The following is an 18,930-nucleotide window of genomic DNA, read 5'->3' on the forward strand; positions in this document are numbered from 1 at the left end:
TGCCTCCTGCACCAGGCGGGCGCCCCTCCTAGAAACTGCAGAGTCAAAGGATAGTTTTGGTTGTTTATTGTCCGGTTTCCCCATGGCGCCGCACACACAGAGCGTAGCAGTTCCCGCAGCAATGGACAGGGGATAGCGAGGACACCACCGGACACAAGTCCACGGTCGACAGCCAACGCTTTGTACCAGACAGAGCACGCAACACAGCAATGGACAAAGTCAGGGCGCAGCACTCATATATCCTCACAACTTTGGCGCGCTCTTCTGTGCCAGCCCCCCCCCAACAGTCCAGACCGCAGCCGCCTCCAGGGCGGCAGAGGGTAGCCCTTACAACAGCAAGTGACAGAAGTCTGAAGGGGCACAACAGTGGCACATCCCAGCACACCACAGAAAAGGAAGGGTAGCGCCACTTACGAATTTGCAACAGGAAGTGCGCAGACACCAGTATCGGCGATCCCCTCCACAGCGCAGGGGAGTTCACTCAATAGCAATGCAGTATATGACGCCCAGCAGGATGCAACAATCCGCAGTACAGGCAGAAGAATCAGGCGCCACAACAGTCAAAGGCAAGCTATGGCGCTGCATCCAGCACGGCAGTCTCCTCCTTAACCCCACCGCTGCAATGAAAATGGCGCCAAATGGTGTTGAGGCGGCTTCCCAGCGCTACGGCCAGCAATCCCCCACAGTAACTGCCCCTTCCACCGCCACCAACCTCCGCACGCATCCGCCAGAGTCCAGGCGGTCAGGAGAGCACCACAGACGGGGGCACGAGCAGGCGCTGCCGCCCGGCCACTCCCGCCTGCGCAATGGCTGTCTACCAATTTAGAGGGGAACTCGGCATCTCCGCTGCTACGCCTCCGCCGCAGTCCAAGGCGACACCTGCAATAGCACTGCAAGCACGACTCCACAGGATAAGAGCCCCAGGGGTGGCCGCCGGCCACGGCTGGGTGAACAGACACACATAGTCCCCGAAGGGGGAGGGGACCGGGCCTGCACTCCACGGGTGAAGCAGCGGACTAGAGTGCGACGGGACGCCGGACCGCGGAGCACCAGCTCTCCAGAGCGCCCAGCGGGGAAACTTCCGGGACCTCTGCCTCCGGTCAGCAGGCTCCGATCGGCGCAGGAGTTGGACCGAGTGCGGTCAGCAACCAGCCAAAGCAGAATCCATGGTCAGGGTAGGGACTTGCGATGTTTAAAAGGATAAAGTATCGGATAAAAGCTCCGGGCTGCAGGAGCCTCACGGCAGTGCGGCCATTCTGCAGTGCGCCCTCTAGCGCCCCCCAATATCTATACGTATTCACCTTTAATATTAATAATTCAATTTGATTATGCCATGATGAACCGATAAACATATTCTTCACTGATACCCCCATTGAAGGCGTCTGCTGTCATTTCAATATAGCTATTCGCTAAAACTTATAAAAAGGGCCCTATTAATAAAGCTAAATTTACAACTGTAGATGTACTCACCTGTAAATGTACTACTACACTTTGGAATAACTTTACTACCTTAGTCTAATCACCATTTCTGACTGCAATGTTTCTCTGAAGTTATACTCTGTCAGGATTCCTACCATAACTCACCCTTCTTGACTATCACAATGTACCGGCATGCCTCATATCATTTTCCTCAATACTTATGAATGAACAAATGTCTTGTACCCTGACCTTTGACCATGTTACATGCTGTTGGTAATAGCTAGCTGCAGAAGGTGTTCCCCGGTTTCTTTGAAAAGGCTTAATAGCTTTTAAAAATGATTTACCATGCATATTCATGGTCAGTTCTCAGGCGCCACGGAAACATACAGAAAATCCACCAGAATAAGCATCAAGCAATCAGCATATATGACCGCAATGCGAAGCTTCCGGAAGACAGCCCACATCAAGTTAATCCTCTGCACCTGTTCCTTGCTACAAGCAATTAGAATGTGACCTTTATGAACGTTTGAAAGCAGTCTTATTTATAAACTGTCCACACTCCTCCCCTTTGCTTAACCTCTTCACTTGTCACTTATTTGTTTACTGACGTCCAGGAGTCTATTTGCCAGCTCCCTTGTTCCTTCCACTTCGACCTCACCGCAACGGACATCCTGCATCAGTTTGATGGAAAAACAAGAAGAAAAGGAAAGACGCATTAACAGACTTGATTCCACTATGCACCGAGCTCAGTCACAACATTGTACTTGCAGTCAAGTTAACCAGTGTTTTGTTCAACTTGTACATTCAGTTGTCAGCACTCTGTCAGAAAGAACTTGGGTGAAGCTAACCCCCCCCCCGATTAGCTTTTAGGTTTGATGCTGGAATCATACCCACTACAGTGTCTAAACTTCGATGAAGGGACCTCTAAGGACAATCTGAAAACAACTTACAGCAAAACTAAAGAATGGCTGAGATATATAACGCTTTTGTGATGTGATATATTAAAAGATAAAGGTAATACTAGGTTTAGGCCTTAATATTTGTTTGTTTTTAGTTAACAAATTTGCCAGTACCATTCATCAGACTGGTATGAATGCCTGCTGCAGTGTTGTGGTTGAGTAGATGAGCCACATGATCTTTTGACTCCACACGCTCTCTCCTTCTTAACCCCCTTCCCCTAGGATTTGCCACCTGAGAAGTGTCTCCTTCTATAAACCGAGGGCAAGTGTCGAGAGGATTTGGGAACTAGCATCGCCGCCCGATTGGAATCACCTGGGATCCAGGTATGTGGCTTATGACACACTTGCATGTCTGAAACCAAGGGGTGTAGCTAAGTTTACAAATGTAAAAATACTACTAGTAATCTTCCTCTTGTAGGCAAGGTCTCCACCATGAGGGTGGGGATCTTCCCATGGTAAAGTATAAAAAAAAGTGAAAAGGTTTTTTAAACTTTTTAACTAATTTAGCACAAATATTTTTAATAATATCAATGAGAAATAATGAAATGTTCATTTAATTATGTATTACGAAAATTGCATGGAGAATTAACTTCAAAAGTTTTTTCACTCCAAAAGGTGTAAGTTAAATTTGTTTTTATGTCTAAAATGTTTATTAAAAATATAAAAAACAAGTTGTATTTTATATATTTCTAAATATTAAATAACATTTATATATTTTTTTAAAGTTAATATGAGTTGATTTATTTAGCATACAGCACTCGTCACATGCTCCAATCACTGTGAAGCTAGTCTTTTTAGTGCTAGAACCATCATTTTGATTCTTCTTTTTTTGGCTTTTACAGCAAAACATATCCAACATTAGTAACTATGCGTAAGAGCTCAGCTATGTTCAAAGTTCAAACTAGGACCAACTCGTCCCAACAGTCAGCATAACAGTTTCCATTCAGGTATTGAATAACGGACACCAGTCTTTCTTCAACCGGCTCTTGCTCTGGTTGTTTCTGGCTTGTTTCTGGTCATTTCCTGAGACAATAAGGGGAAATCTATACATATTGCCTATCTGAGTTACACATTTGTATCTTTTAGATAACATAGAGTTAATCAAACAACATTGTATATAAGGTATTACATAATAGCATCCCAATTCAATGACACATATTTATCCATATATAAATGTGCCAGGGTGGGATAATACTTGACTTAAAGTCCATAATAGAACTGAAAATTCTCGTTGCGTAAGCTAGAAATAGTTTTTTTCTATGTCACAGCCGCTGTTCTAATTATGCTTGTTAAAAGTTGTGCTATCACCAATAATGCCAAATCCACAATTGGTTTGTAATAAATGGCTTTGAAGGTTGATTCTGAAGACCAAAATAATGCAAACGTTCCCACTTGACCTGTATTACTTCAATAGTGGTTCACAGTGCCAAATGCCTCAACCACCAGCTACTCCAAAAACAACTGCATGAAATGTAATTTATATGCTTTTAATACATTTGTTAATAATTATCTTATCACATTTTTCAACATCATTTTTGGTTGGCCACACAAATTTAATAAAAAGGGTTCTTACATTTTTAGCAACATTACATATATACAAAACCAAACCACATATTACATATTAAGGAACATATTCTTTACATCAAAGTGTTTTCGTATAGTCCCCCATATCACAAATCACTCTCCACTTCAAATACCACACAGACTCATTCACACTACAACCTCTCATTCATCCCCCAGCCTGATCTGACATACACCTTCAGTTTTGTTCAGAAAAAATTTCCAATTTCTTTTTTTGTTGTGAACTGGGGTTTTCCATACATACAGTCAATGTACGTTTCAGTGGTATTAGATTATTTACACAACCATGTGCTCCAACCACCACGCCATCTCTGTCCTGGCTTCCTCCCACAAGTTGGTTTGATCCTCATAGGAAATTCCTTTCCTTAGATGTTGAATCTTCAACCTTGTAGGACTCTGTAGTGCAGAGGTCCAGGAAAAACAGCTTGAATCATGAGGCCAGGAGACTCCTGGTCAAAGACCTCAATGAAACAGCCTGATTGGTCATAGCAGATTTTAACTCTTTGTTGCTTGTTTCTATCTTTTGGAGAGGAAGAATCAGTTGAGTCAGAATTACGTTTTTTGAAAGCCCAAAATCCCCAGGCATTGGCAAGGAGTCAGAACAGATTTTTGTTTGTTAATGACAAAACCCAGCTCTTGTAGCAGGTAGATGATCCATGAACGGTAAAGCTCGCTGTTCGTTGATCTGTGCCATCAGAATGAGATTGTCTAAATAAACAATCAGGTGATCTACCATCACTTGCAATGTTACCACCACCAGTCTCATCAACTTGTTAAAGCACCAAGGAGCTGATGATTGACCGAAGGGGAGAACTTTGAATTCGAAACTGCGGCCTTGCCAAAGGAATTGTAGGAGCCTCCTGTGTGAAGGAAAAATGGGGACTGTCGGGTATAAGTGTCCTTCAGATCCAAACAAACCATCCAGTCACCTTCTCACAGAATATCTCATAAATGAGGACTACCTTCCATCTTGAAATAACTGTACATTTTGCCGGCATTGAATTCTCTCAAAATAAAGACCAAGTATGAACCCCACCTTTTGTCTCTACTCGTGTAGGAAAAAATAAAATTCTTTTGGGGTTGAGATTGGCGAGGGGTTTGGTAGAAATCTAGTCTGCAACATTTCACAGCCTTAAGGACCCATAGGTCCTGAGAAATAGTCTGCCAATTGTCTAGAAACAATCAAATTCTACCCATCTCAAACCTCATCCCACAGCACAGGGGGATAATATTTTCACCTGCAAATCTGGTGTCTTCACCTTCTCCTTGTACTCCTCTGTGGTTACCCCTCCGGGAGCAGCCTCAGCTTTGTCAAAGGTCCCTACGTATCCAATAATCTGTCTTGACACCTATGCCAAGCTCTGTCCAGTCCTTTGTGTATCTCTTCATGAAGGTGACTATTGTAGGGTCGAACTCTGGAGATTCTGTTACTTTGCCCAATAGGTCTGGTCTCGGACATTCTGCTTGTAATCGAGCTGTTGCTTCCATTCCAGATCTCAGCTAATATGCGCTTGTACATGTTCTGCGACTTTTGGTGGGGAACCCAATTTGTAGGATCTCAGGTGTATAATGTCACTGGACTCCAATCCAATACTTTCTGGGCTTTAGGTGCCATAGTGGGCATGTATGCTGGGGTGGAGTGTCTTTTCTTACTCAGCCCTAGTTCTTCCGCCTGCCCTTCAGAATTTAAGTGGGAGGAAACTAAATCTGTGTCATCAAAGGTATTGTCCTTAGCAGGTTTGTCATGACCGGGGGGTCAAATAACAGAGGTACTCAGTAGCCATGCTCATCTACAAAAGTGGCAACTAACTCCTCAGAAGCTTCTGAATCAGGCCATTTAGCATCTTGGACTTGGCTTTGCCCATCTGGAGCAGAGACTACCTTGTCCCCTGTGTTGGGGTTCTGCAGGCCCCAGCCATGCTGCCCAGCTTGTTAATGTAGCTGTTTAGTAAATGTACCCAAATGTCCCCAAAGCCAGAGCCAGAGCTCTGTTAACAGCATGCTGGACTCTGCTGTCTGGGGCATCTACAAGGTCTTGTTCAAATCTGATCTCTGTTTCCTCTTGTTAAACATCAAGGTTGCCTTCATATGGGTCATACTGGGCAATACTGTCTAGTCAGGCATGTTATGCTTACAATAGTATGAGCGTGGAGGGAGCTGCCTGGCACAGTCACTTTAGGGCAGGGGTTTTAAATCTGGGGACAGGTCCCCCTAGGGGGACCACAAATGATCCCAGGGGGGTGTCAAGCTCTGGGCAAAAGAAGCATTATACTAGTAATAGAACTTTGTTTTCAGCAGGAAAGAAAAAGCGACAGACAGTAAACCGCTCTGTAATGGGCCATCACTTACATCTTCTGTCATTTATATCCTGGCTGGGAGAAGTTGTCAAAGAGAAGGTACTCCAATATTCTTCAACCCCGTTGCACACATTTCTAATAATCACACTGAGGATACTTTTACGTTAGTAAGGCCTGCCTTACAAGATTACTATGTCTGGCAATCATGTATTTGCTCGTATTTTTTAAACGGCAGCAGTTTAAATAAGTCTCGACATATTTAAACATTGCCCGTTTAATGGAATAAATCCCTTATTGAATTTTACAATTCTGACAAGTCTCTGCCAAACAGGGTGTTTCAGGGGGGCTGTGGAGGACCGTCTCTTTTTCAGCAGTGGAGCTGCTACACCCCACTGGTATGCCACATAAGCAGTCGTTCAAAGTCCGCGGTTTAGGACATACATTGTTAAATAGAATCTCAAGAAAGGCTAAAGGTACCTAACTGCCTTTGTAGCAGTAAGGAAAGAAGAAACAAAATGGTGATTCCAGCACTTAAAGGACTAGCTTCATGGCGATTGCAGCATATGAGCATGTCACAAATGGTAGTTTTAAGCTTATTTTGTTTTCACTTGTTGCATTAAAAAATATGCAATAAAGATGGAGAAGCATAATAGGAACCGCCGGTCCTAACGCAGGATTTGTGGGTTTAAGAACATTTGTGGCCTTTCATTACATGCTGCTACTACCACAACATGCAGCCAGTCAGTCAATAGAGGTACCGGGCCCCCCCATCCATGTTAAAGCAACTCTTCCCTTAGCCAACAATAGTGCAAAAACTGTGATTCTTCCGGATTTTATAGGAATATCCTTGGCAAATCTCATCAAAACAATGACTGGAGGGATCAGAATTGCATAATCAGAAATTCTAAAAGGCCATGTAAATATATGTGTTCAACATTTAAAGAGGTTTGGACATTTTTGTGCTCAATGTATAAATTCAGTAGGCATAGCCCGAAATCTTTACTGATGTGTAATGAATAGGATATAGATATTTAAACTGCATTAAGAGTTGGCTGCTATTATTGGACGTATTTGCAATTTAAGGACACAATTATAACAAGAGTACATTTGTGATATTTCCTCAATATCCATTTCCTAGGCTGCATTTGCTATAACCACCACATCAGTTCTTAATGGGGCATTATATTATGATGTTTTTATAATGGTGATCAAGGTTTTAAATTTGGGGGGTGGGTCCTTTTGGGAACAGAAGATATGAGCAATAGGTATGTGTCTCAAACAAAAATAGATGGCTTCATCTCTAACTGTAGTTGGGTCCAACTGTCTTCCAATGACAGAAAGTCGCCCTCTCTAAATAACTGTTCTATCCTTCAGAGACTGGCCGTATTTAGTAAATATAAAGCAGTTTTCTCTCCTATTTAGGGCTCGTAGGTGATTGTGGACAAGTTGCAAAAGTAAAAAAGTAATGCATGGGATGCTTGAACTAATCTTAGTCACTGGTAATCACTCGGGCAATAGAGCCCCCATTTGGAGCCAGCTATCTGAAAAAATCAGTTTTGACCCTCCTCCAATGGAAACAGTCCAGACTGATAGCCAAGCCAGCTCCTCCCTGAACCAGTACACAAGCAACCCAGGACCAGTTCACTTTAGTTAGGGCTCAACATTCAGGTTTCACTTGGCTCCAGTGAAACAGACTTCACAGGACCCACGCCTGGGCATACCGGTGCCACTTGGGGTGACACATTAAAGTATACAAAACGTGATGGATGGAATGTTTGAACTAATCTTCACCACTGGTAATCTCTTGGGCTGCATCTCAATCCATTAATATTTTTCAGACCATGCCACCTGAGTTTGGACCCAGCCATAACTGAACCAGCTGTAACCCTGCTCCAATGGAAACAGTCAAGGCTGAAATACCAAGCCAGGATCAATGGCATCACAAGTGAGCAAAGCAAAGCAAATTGTGGGCCAGATTCTTTCCAAATTATGCCCAGCACAGAATCTGGATGTGACATTCAGGCTCTCTCACCATTGCTTGTTAATTTTAGCAGAAAATATGGTTTTTAGTGTACCAACCAAAATCTGTTCCCTTTCTATGATCAGATGTTGTGTATTTGGTGAAGAGTGGTACCAATATGTCCATATTGTGCCCGATCGTACAGTTCAAAGTCAAGCAAAGTAAAGCCCCCGCTCTTAAATGGGAGTGTCATTATTTCCCATCTTATACCCAAATTCTCACCTGCCTATATCACTGGAAAATTATAGAGCAGGGTTTTAGAAAGAATGTTCTGGATATATATATCTACAAATGGATTTGAAAGTTTTGTGTCAACTATGGAGGATGCTGCATTATTCATCAATCAACCTAATTTAACAATTGTTCAGTTACTGACCAGAAGTTCTTATTAAGTACTGCATCACAATCACTAATGAAAAACATTGGTCCTGACTCACGCCATGGGACAGGAGTATAGTAACTTAATGAGACTAACAAAGTATTCACCCATAATAAGCCTCAGCAAGGAAGCCAAAGAGAGATGGCCACTGAAGCAAATCAAAGGTTTTAGCCACATTGAGGAATATGAGAGTATCGGAACAGCAAGTGTAAACTGATGGCAAGAACTGTGCAGGGATTACATGAGATGGTCCTTCCAGGTATAACCTCACCTCCTCTGGTAAACACACTCCTGTCATTAAAGGAAGCAGCCTGTTAGCAACATTGTGTGCAAGGATTTTAGTTGGCTTGTTATAATAGGGTTATAACTGTCAAGAATGAGATCCCCCCCCTCCCATGAATTGGGTGAGAATCTAGCTGGATTCTTCCAGGATAAAATTAATAAGATAATTGAAGACTTGGGGGTGGATCAGCAACAATCCAGAGTCAATAGCCTAGACTCCTCGGTATTGGCTGAGTGTGATAGACCTCTGAAGCAGGGCTCAGTCACCCCTCCCTCCCATCTTTACAATCTTGGAGCGGCTTGCGAACAGGGAGGAGTTCAGTCCCTTGTGGAATTTCCGCAGCTGACTGCAGATGAGTTTAGGGGAGTGGCCTCTGTCATTACATCTGGGTCTCCACTTGATCCGCTCCCATTGAAAATCTGGAAGGAGTTTGAGGTTGAGCTTTTTCCCACGCTTCGGGTTGTTTGTAACCAGTCGCTCTCCACTGAAGTGGTTCCTTCGCAATGCAAGAGGACGGTGGTGACCCCTTTACTGAAAAAGCCCACCCTTGACCCTAAGTGCTTGAAGAACTTTAGACCCATCTCGCTTCTACCTTTCCCAGCTAAAATCGTAGAGCGGGTGGTGGCAGGCACTCTTTCCAGACATCTCGAGCAACACAAGCTCTTGGAGGAAGTGCAGTTTGGCTTCCGGCCAGCCCATGTTACCGAGACGGCCTTGGTGACCGTGCTGGATGAGCTTCCTTGGCGAGCAGACAGGGGTCAGGCAGGTTTGTTAATACTGCTTGACCGGTCTGCCGCCTTCGATACGGTGAACCATGCCATCCTACTGGACATTGCAAAAAACAGTTGATGGACAGAACGCAGAACAATGTCTTACATTCACCCCAGTACAAAGATCTGGGCCTAAATCCATCGTTTTTTTGTACTCCACACCACCCTAGGTCAGACACTGGCTATATGCAAATCAGCCTTGACCCTGTGCCTCATGGGAACAGTCCAGCCCGAACTACCAAGCCATGTCTTTCCTAGACCGGAATCAAGCATCCAAGGACCGGTTTCTGGCTATCAGCCTTATTCAGCCTGTATAGCTTGACTCCAGTGGTGTGGAGAGCCTGGGACTCACGTCTGAGCATACCCAGCCCACTCGGGGTGAAAATTGCAAAAAACACAGTTGATGGACAGTTGATTTGCATATAGCCATTGTCTGACCTAGGGTGGTGTGGAGTGCAAAAAAACGATGGATTTAGGCCCAGATCTTTGTACTAGGGTGAATGTAAGACATTGTTCTGCATTCTGTCCATCAACTGTGTTTTTTGCAATTTTCACCCCCAAGTGGGCTGGGTATGCTCAGACGTGAGTCCCAGGCTCTCCACATCACTGGAGTCAAGCTATCCAGGCTGAAGAAGGCTAATAGCCAGAAACCGGTCCTTGGATGCTTGATTCCGGTCTAGGAAAGACATGGCTTGGTAGTTCGGGCTGGACTGTTCCCATGAGGCACAGGGTCAAGGCTGATTTGCATATAGCCATTGTCTGACCTAGGGTGGTGTGGAGTGCAAAAAAACGATGGATTTAGGCCCAGATCCTTTTACTGGGGTGAATGTAAGACATTGTTCTGCATTCTGTCCATCAACTGTGTTTTTTGCAATTTTCACCCCGAGTGGGCTGGGTATGCTCAGACGTGAGTCCCAGGCTCTCCACATCACTGGAGTCAAGCTATCCAGGCTGAAGAAGGCTGATAGCCAGAAACCGGTCCTTGGATGCTTGATTCCGGTCTAGGAAAGACATGGCTTAGTAGTTCGGGCTGGACTGTTCTCATGAGGCACATGGTCAAGGCTGATTTGCATATAGCCATTGTCTGACCTAGGGTGGTGTGGAGTGCAAAAAAACGATGGATGATTTAGGCCCAGATCTTTGTACTGGGGTAAATGTAAGACATTGTTCTGTATTCTGTCCATCAACTGTGTTTTTTGCAATTTTCACCCCGAGTGGGCTGGGTATGCTCAGACGTGAGTCCCAGGCTCTCCACATCACTGGAGTCAAGCTATCCAGGCTGAAGAAGGCTGATAGCCAGAAACCGGTCCTTGGATGCTTGATTCCGGTCTAGGAAAGACATGGCTTGATAGTTCGGACTGGACTGTTCCCATGAGGCACAGGGTCAAGGCTGATTTGCATATAGCCATTGTCTGACCTTGGGTGGTGTGGAGTGCAAGAAAACGATGGATTTAGGCCCAGATCTTTGTACTGGGGTGATTGTTCTGCATTCTGTCCATCAACTGTGTTTTTTGCAATCCTACTGGACAGGCTGAGAGAGGTGGGGGTTGCTGACAGGGCCCTTGGGTGGTTTGAGTCCTTCCTCCAGAACAGAGAACAAGCGGTGGCCCTCCCTCCCTTCCAATCCACCTTTTCTACCATCTTGCACGGCGTTCCCCAAGGCTCAGCAGTCAGTCCGGTGCTGTTTAATATCTATATGAGGCCCTTAGTTGCAATCATCAAGAAATATAACATCAAAATTGTCAACTACGCTGATGATACACAGCTGATTCTTTCCCTGGAGGGAGATAACTCGACCTCCTTGGAAGAATTTCATAACTGTCTGCGAGATACGGCGGGATGGTTGAAAGCCAACTCACTACAATTCAATACGGAAAAAACGGAGGTGCTATACTGCCCTAGGCCTAGGGTGCAAACTCTCCTACCCTGTAACTTCTGGCATGGGGACTTCTCCTCAGCGGTTCAGCCAGTGAAGGTAGTGCGTAACCTAGGTGTTATGTTCAATATGGAGCTTTCTCTGGAGGCGCAGGTATCAAAACTAGTAGCTTGCTGTCTAGCTGTCATCAGACTTCTGAGAAAAATTCTTCCCCTACTACCGCCTCCTGCCCGGGTTGAGGTGGTACGCTGCACTGTGCTCAGCTGGCTAGATTATTGTAACTCCTTGTTGCTGGATTCTCCAAGCTTTCTTATGGATAGACTTCAGAGAGTCCAGTCTGCTGCGGATAAACTAGCTCTGGGGTGGCCGACGAGAGCCTCTTCCTCTACGGCCTTGGCCCAGCTACACTGGCTCCCGGTGAGACAGAGGGTACAATTCAAGTCTCTCTGTCTCACCTTTAAGGCCCTGCATGATCTAGGTTCTGTTGGCCTACAAAGGAAATTTAGATGGTATGCTCCTGCCCGCAGCTTACGATCCTCCTCTGCTAGGTTGGTGACAATACCTCGGTTCAAGAAAATCAAAGCAGGAGGAAGATCGTTTGGCGTAGCCGCGGCGAAACAGTGGAATGCTCTCCCGGCTGAGCTTAGACACATTTCCGATCTCCTCCTGTTTAGGAGAAGATTGAAAACACTTCTCTTCCCGAAACTCTAGTCTGCTACCGGCCGCTTTTTATGCTGTCTTAAGTCTGCCAGAGCCAGGATGCCTTTTAGGTGATAGATGCGCTTTACAAATGCAATAAATAAATAATAAGTGACATAATGAACCATTTTTGTGCAGTTTTAAAAGGGTTGTGATCAGTCTCTCTGGTGGTTTGCAGAAATGTTGCAGACATTGCCTTTCTTTTTTACTGATTAAATGTGGGTGTCAGGGAATGCATATTCCCCCCTACATTTTTGGACCGATGCTGCTGTTTTTTTTTACTCTGATAGTGCTCGAAGACCTGCCAATCTGACCTCAGTGCCAGTGTTCTAACCCCTTACAAAGAGTATGTTAAATTGCTTATTAGCCAATTGGCGAGTAGTGACTTACATATAAGTCCCGTGCATATGGTATCCAGCGCAGGTAAGGCAGACGGTCCCCACAGGGCTGCACCACTGAATGTAGTACTCTGGTGGATGTACTGAAGTACAAAATGGCTCCCAGTCTTTAACAGCAGACTGGAAGGGCAGTGTTACACTGTTAGTTCGACTTTGCCACTACAACCAAAGGCAAAGCCACCACTTCGCTTAACAATATGTGTACGTTTCTCCTAAGGAAGGCATAGTAAGCCCTATGACAGGGAGCTGTATATTATTAAGTAGGATTTATATACACTTATATATGTCTTAACAGCAACAGCTCTAGTTGTTGTTTTGTGGTGTAGTAGTCTCATTGGCTAATACAGGGTTACCTGCTGGCACACCAGCCTGGCTAATTTCTGAATGGGACCACCTAACTAGGTACTCTAATGTATCAAATTAACATGGCATTAACCCTGACCCAATGGCTTGGTCAAATTCAATATCACTATTAAAGTAATGCACCTTTTAGAAAGTTGCCAATCTGTACTCTAGGGGTCCAGAAGCCTTACACTACATTCTACCCACAGAGAGCTTTCAGCCTGCAAGGGCAGTAGTGTGATTGACTGCCAGGCTTAGGATCGACCACAGCCTGCTCCGGGATGAGCTGTTACCTCCCTTTTGGTTTTGCTCGGCTTTCTTCGTCACCCTTAGCTCATATAAGGTATTTATTATACCTCTTCTCAAAACATCCCTGAGCTCCTCCCTCTCCAAGACGGGGTTGCAGCCTGCATTGTGACTAGACATCACAGTGAGAGGAGGTTACTAAATGATTAAGCCTGCCATCTTTGGTGGGTGAGGGTAACTGCTTTTAAAGGATACTCCATCACTACTAGGTCTTTTAGGTATTGTTTGTTGAAGACCCAGGAGTTCCTGTTGTGGTTAATATAGTTATATTAGGGGAGTCAACTCCTGCAGGTCTTATAATTTAGTCTGGCCCTCTTGTTGTAATTTGATTACCTTCCTTTCACAGGAAGCCACTCAGGGTGTTAACCCAATAGGGGGTGCTTAAAGGAGGAATCTGCCTTAGTTGTTAATGTAAACTAGCTGGGGACAGGGACAGAGAGGGAAAACCTGTCCCCAAACTAATTCTGCCATGGGCTTGCAGCCTCTAGGTTGGTTGTGTCTAGGGAGGGCTATTGAGCTCCTAACATGCATTGAAGGGTCCCAACATCTCAATTGTGGTAAGAATTGTGTACTTTGGGCTTGCTAGATGCCACACATTGCTGGAAAGTCATCGCTAAAAGGGAGTGGACCTGGTAGCTCATTGGCTAGTGACACCATGGTCCCCTCTGGGCACTTTAACAGGATGAAGAGTGTATCTGTAGAATGCTGGAATCTTTGTTCCCGCTGGATTTGGAAAGAGGACCAAAGAAGGAAAACCCTGCTGCCTTTGGAATTGCACAAAGAGAAGCTGAACTGTCTGCTGAGCTGCACCTACTGCACTTTGGGCTACCGACCTTTTGGCTGTGCCTGTGGCTCCTAGTTTGGGGAACAGTTGATACTCAGACCAGAGAAGTGATTCGAAGGATCACTCTGCTGATCTCATGGAATCAGCTCCAGGGACAAAAGAGATGAAGTAGCCCCAAACCAGTAAACTCCTAGCCACAGGAGAAGTTTTGCCACTAGACGCTGCTGGGCGTCCCTAGAGACAGATCCTTGATGGCAAAAATTGCACTTTAGTCAGCCAGACCCAGGAGTGCCATCAGAATCCCCAATTTAAAAAAATGTCTCTAACTATTATATCCGGAAGCCAGAAGGCCAGCTCCCACTGTTCTTCTACCTCCTGAAAGAGGACTTTGTGGAACTGTGACTTCTGTGGGCAAAGGCACCCCACATGACCCATGAACCAAGAAACCACCACAAAGGCACCTAAGTCAACTGCACCACAACTGGGGCATCTTTGAGCATCTTTTCATCCTGCCTCCCCAACATCAGGACCGCTCAATTAAAGTCTATCGCAGTTGTGCTGTAAAGGCTAGAACCAGACTGTAAAATGTTCTAGTGGTCAGTTAACTGTACAAATCTATCCCCTTGGCCCCCAAGACCCTTATCCTGTCAATTTTGAATGTCCAAGCCAGGCAAGAGTAGTGTAACGTACGTTTACAACCTTTTGAAAAGTTAACAAACTTTTTGTTGACCAATGCTTGTTTATTATCAAAATTAAAAGTGATGGAATCTTTGAAAAATCATATCTGCAGAACCCTCCAGAAGATTTTGCTCATCTTGCACTCAATAAAATTCATTAAAATGAACTTTATTTTTTTTAATTGGTGTTGTGTTTCTTTCATGGTGTGTGGTTTTCATGTTTCAATGTATGGTGCTGTTAAATGCTTTACACTAAGTTCATTTGTTCAAACCTTGCTGATCAAAAGCAATAGCTACCTAGGGTTGAGTTTAAGGATGTTCAAACAAGCCTAAATAGACTCAGTATAAAGGTTTGGAGAGTGTATTTCACGATAATGCTACCAGTCCATATCATGATATATATACACCCAGATCCTCACAGTGAGATAAGAATTATTTAGAGAATTCTGATATGAAAACGGGCATTCGTGGCACTTCCTCCCTGGTCTGTAAATTAATAACTGCCTTTACATCAGCAGGGTCTATTGTCTCAGACAGAAATTATGTAATCGCATTTAAATATCGCCCCATTGTGATTCATCTAAATTTAATCTGGAAGCATTTAGCTGCCTGTAGTAGTCTGTCAAAACATTTAATATTATTGAATTGCCATTCTTCTCCTCCACTCTCTGCTGAATTTTACATTCTAGCTTGACCAACCTTCAAGGGTATGGTTGTATGTGGGCTGGAAAAAAATGTGGTACAGGAAATGACATCAAATGAATCCTAGGATATGTGGTCCAAAGTTATCAGTTCAGTCATCGATCCGAACCCATAAAGCTCCTCCATTTAGGACTGCAATGTGGAGACAGTATAACATGGATGTTGTATAGCAAGTGGGTTAGATTCTCAGAGTGGTAGTGGAGTGGGAAGTACTAAGCAGGATTGGTTGTGGAGGAGATGGGCATATGTTAAAATTACCTTTCACAATCTGCCCTTGCTCTGCTGCCTTTCTGAAGCCCCTTTGATTTGCTTTCCTTTCCTATGGGCGGGGAATGCTATACTCTCTTGAGATAGTAAAATACTTTGATTCTCACCCAGCAAAAAATATTAGGTAGAATACATCTCCTTATATAATTGAAATAAAAATGCACTTAAGAATGAATACACTTAGGAAAAAACCAAAGGGAATTTGAAGAAAAATTGTTCACAAAAAAGCCCCATACCTCACTTATTATGCAAGGCTTCTTGAAATTCAATGAGATATGAATGCCCTCCTACTTATTTGTTTTTAAACAGGCAAATCTTCTCTACAATAAACTGGGCTCACACTTCTTCTCCCTTTTATCCAGGACTCGGTATTGCTCACAGTTTCTATCTCTTATTATTTGTGAGTCTCCAGTGTCAACCGTTCCCTCTTCAAGATTTACACGGTAACAAATCTAAGGAAATTATATGCTGCATCATTGTGGGAGCTATATTATCTACAAATTGGAGTTGTTGATCTCTAATTAACAAGTATTTACTCATTATTTGTCACATACACAAGTGATGGGCCACACACCTGAGGATGAGTTTACTGATGCTGAATGCAAAGTAGCAGACAGGTGGCCACTGCACAAGTAGTGCTCTGGTGTGAGAGATGCTCTCTGCCCCGTCTCCTACTGCTTGACCAAAATTGTTATCTGACTGAGTTTTTTAAATGTGCATGAGAAGCTGAGTGTCTGAGGAGAGCTGTGTGGCCCAATCCTGCCCAAACCACTCAAATTGCCGAAGCAGCGCAGAGCAAATGCTGTGGCCGACACAACCAGCCCCGGCTGGATGTACTGAACTACTAGCATGGCCTGCATTGCCCTGCACATGCCCTCAGTAATTTTCTTGCTTGCGTGCTGTTGTACAGCAGGCTGACAAAATTTGGAGGAGAGGGATCCAAGCTGTGGTCTTGGGTCATGGTTTCCTGTATTTTCTAGATACCCTACATGCTCAGCTGTTGTAGTGGCAGTAGTCGCAACAGGTGCTCGGCCCCACTGTAGGCAGCCCTGTTTTTTGATGCCTTTAACCTTGCTGCTGCCTCACTCGTTGCACTGGCCAAATCACAATACTATTGTTATAACATGGTATGCCCCACTCCCCCTGCTTTCCCCTTCCACCACTTGGTCCCTCCCACCTGTAGAATGTTGGAGGCAGCTCGCCTCGGAATGTTGGGGAGTTGACTTGAGTAGTTGGCACTGAAGAATCCGGTTTGAATAAACTCCCTCTTCTTCATCCTACCCTGTGTGGAGTTTATTTCTTAACATTTTGGCGACTTTTACTGTGCTGGGGACGGTTGGATTCTTTCCCCTGTTCTAGCTGTCAACTAAGGAAGTCAAGTAAGGTGGAGAGACGAAGCGAAACTCAACTCACCCCTGCCACGGATCAGAGAAACTGATGCGATCCATGTGCGCCTCATCGTAGTGGTTTACATCAGGAATAATAAAAGGTCAGAATATTTCCTTCTCTGTGTGTGAGCACCATCGCTGCGATCGTGTGTGGAGCAGTGTACGGGGAGGAGAAGGAGTTTCCATGGTGACGGGACGCTGAGCTTACTTCGCCTGGCATCTGTACGCTGGTGAACTTGCTTTGACCGTTTGGCTTCAGTCACGTCGGATCTTCAACGACGGAGTACCCAAGGCAACGGGACGCGTGTCAAGATCGGAAGGGTGGCTGACGCGGAGATCTCCATTGAAGAATCAGCGCCGCCTGACGGAAATTCCTGTCACGTCAGTTCCTCTGCCACAGGCCGCGATCGGAGAGGGTTTGTTTTCAGTGCGAGGGTGAGAGGAAACGTTTTCAGCGTAGTGTCCTTCCTGCCTGAGTACAGCGTTTTTCAGCCCCTCATCGGTATGCAGATCTGAGGTAACTTTAAGTGTTGGCGTTGTGACCTTTGTCCAGACCTCATCGGCGGTGACAATCTTCCGGCTTGGTCACGTTTTTGCAGCTACCTTTCTGTCAGCTGGTATTTGGGCAGAAGTGAGGTAGGAAACACCGAGGAGTATGTCTTTTTCTTTTGTACTGTTTCGGTTGTGAAGCAACCCCGGTTCACAACGAACGGGTGAATGACTAATTCGTCTTCATTCCAGGCAAAGGAAGGGAAAAATTTTCTGAAAGACAGCGCTCGTTTTTTTCTCAAGGAGTGTGCCGTTTAGTTTCCCTAACTAGACTGTGACTGTCATCAATTTATATTTTGTGTGCTGTTTTTTATCTAGTCAGTATAAATTGCAGTGGTCACCCAAGAAGTTTGAGCTCTAAGGGAGTGTATGCACATGTTCTTCTAATCCACATGGGTATTTGAGGTATTATGGTAATGAGTTTTGGGAGGATAATACAAGTTTTTGGGGCTTTCTGTCAAATCTGAAGTGTTGGGGTAAAAAATCTATCCAAATTCTACATTACTAATGCAATATTATTTTGGTGCAATAATTTCCATGTATTCAGCTTTATATCTGTACTTAAATTAGCCACCTGGGGTTTCGTTCGCCAGTGGGCATTGCATTGTCAGCTAATTTCTTAACCTTGACCAGTTCATTGTATGTTGGTTAACCTAAGTTCAAAGCTTTTAGACAAGTTTCTAACGATCCTTCTGATTTCTACCCATTTGGGTGTTCAATCTAAATCACTCTCTCTCTCTCTCTCTCTCTCTCTCTCTCTCTCTATTTCTCTCTATATCTTCCTTATATTCTTCTCTCTCTAGCTTCCATCATGACAGCTTTAAATATGTCTCAGCCACCACCATTTTTGGATGAAGCAGGTGATCCTATTATTCCCTGGAAAAAATGGTTCCATTTGTTTGAATCATACTTAATTGCTATAGGTGGTAACAGATTTTTTTCTTTAAGGAAGCAACACATTTTACTACATAATTTGGGAAAATATGGAAGGGATGTGTTCGAAGACTTACCTGAAGTAGCTGTTGATGGTGCTAATGTCAATGTGGGAGGGGACGGAGGTGGTCAACCTGATGTGTATGAGGCTACCGTGAAAAAATTGGCAGAACAGTTTGGGGACAGGATTAATATAGTTCTGGAGCGCCATAAATTTTTCTTGCGGGCGCAAGGGAAAAATGAGAAAGTAAAGAATTATGTTGCAGTGTTGAGGGGTTTGGCAGCCACGTGTGATTTTGGT

This window comes from Lissotriton vulgaris, chromosome 7 (assembly GCF_964263255.1).
Source record: "Lissotriton vulgaris chromosome 7, aLisVul1.2, whole genome shotgun sequence".
Lineage (NCBI taxonomy): Eukaryota > Metazoa > Chordata > Amphibia > Caudata > Salamandridae > Lissotriton > Lissotriton vulgaris.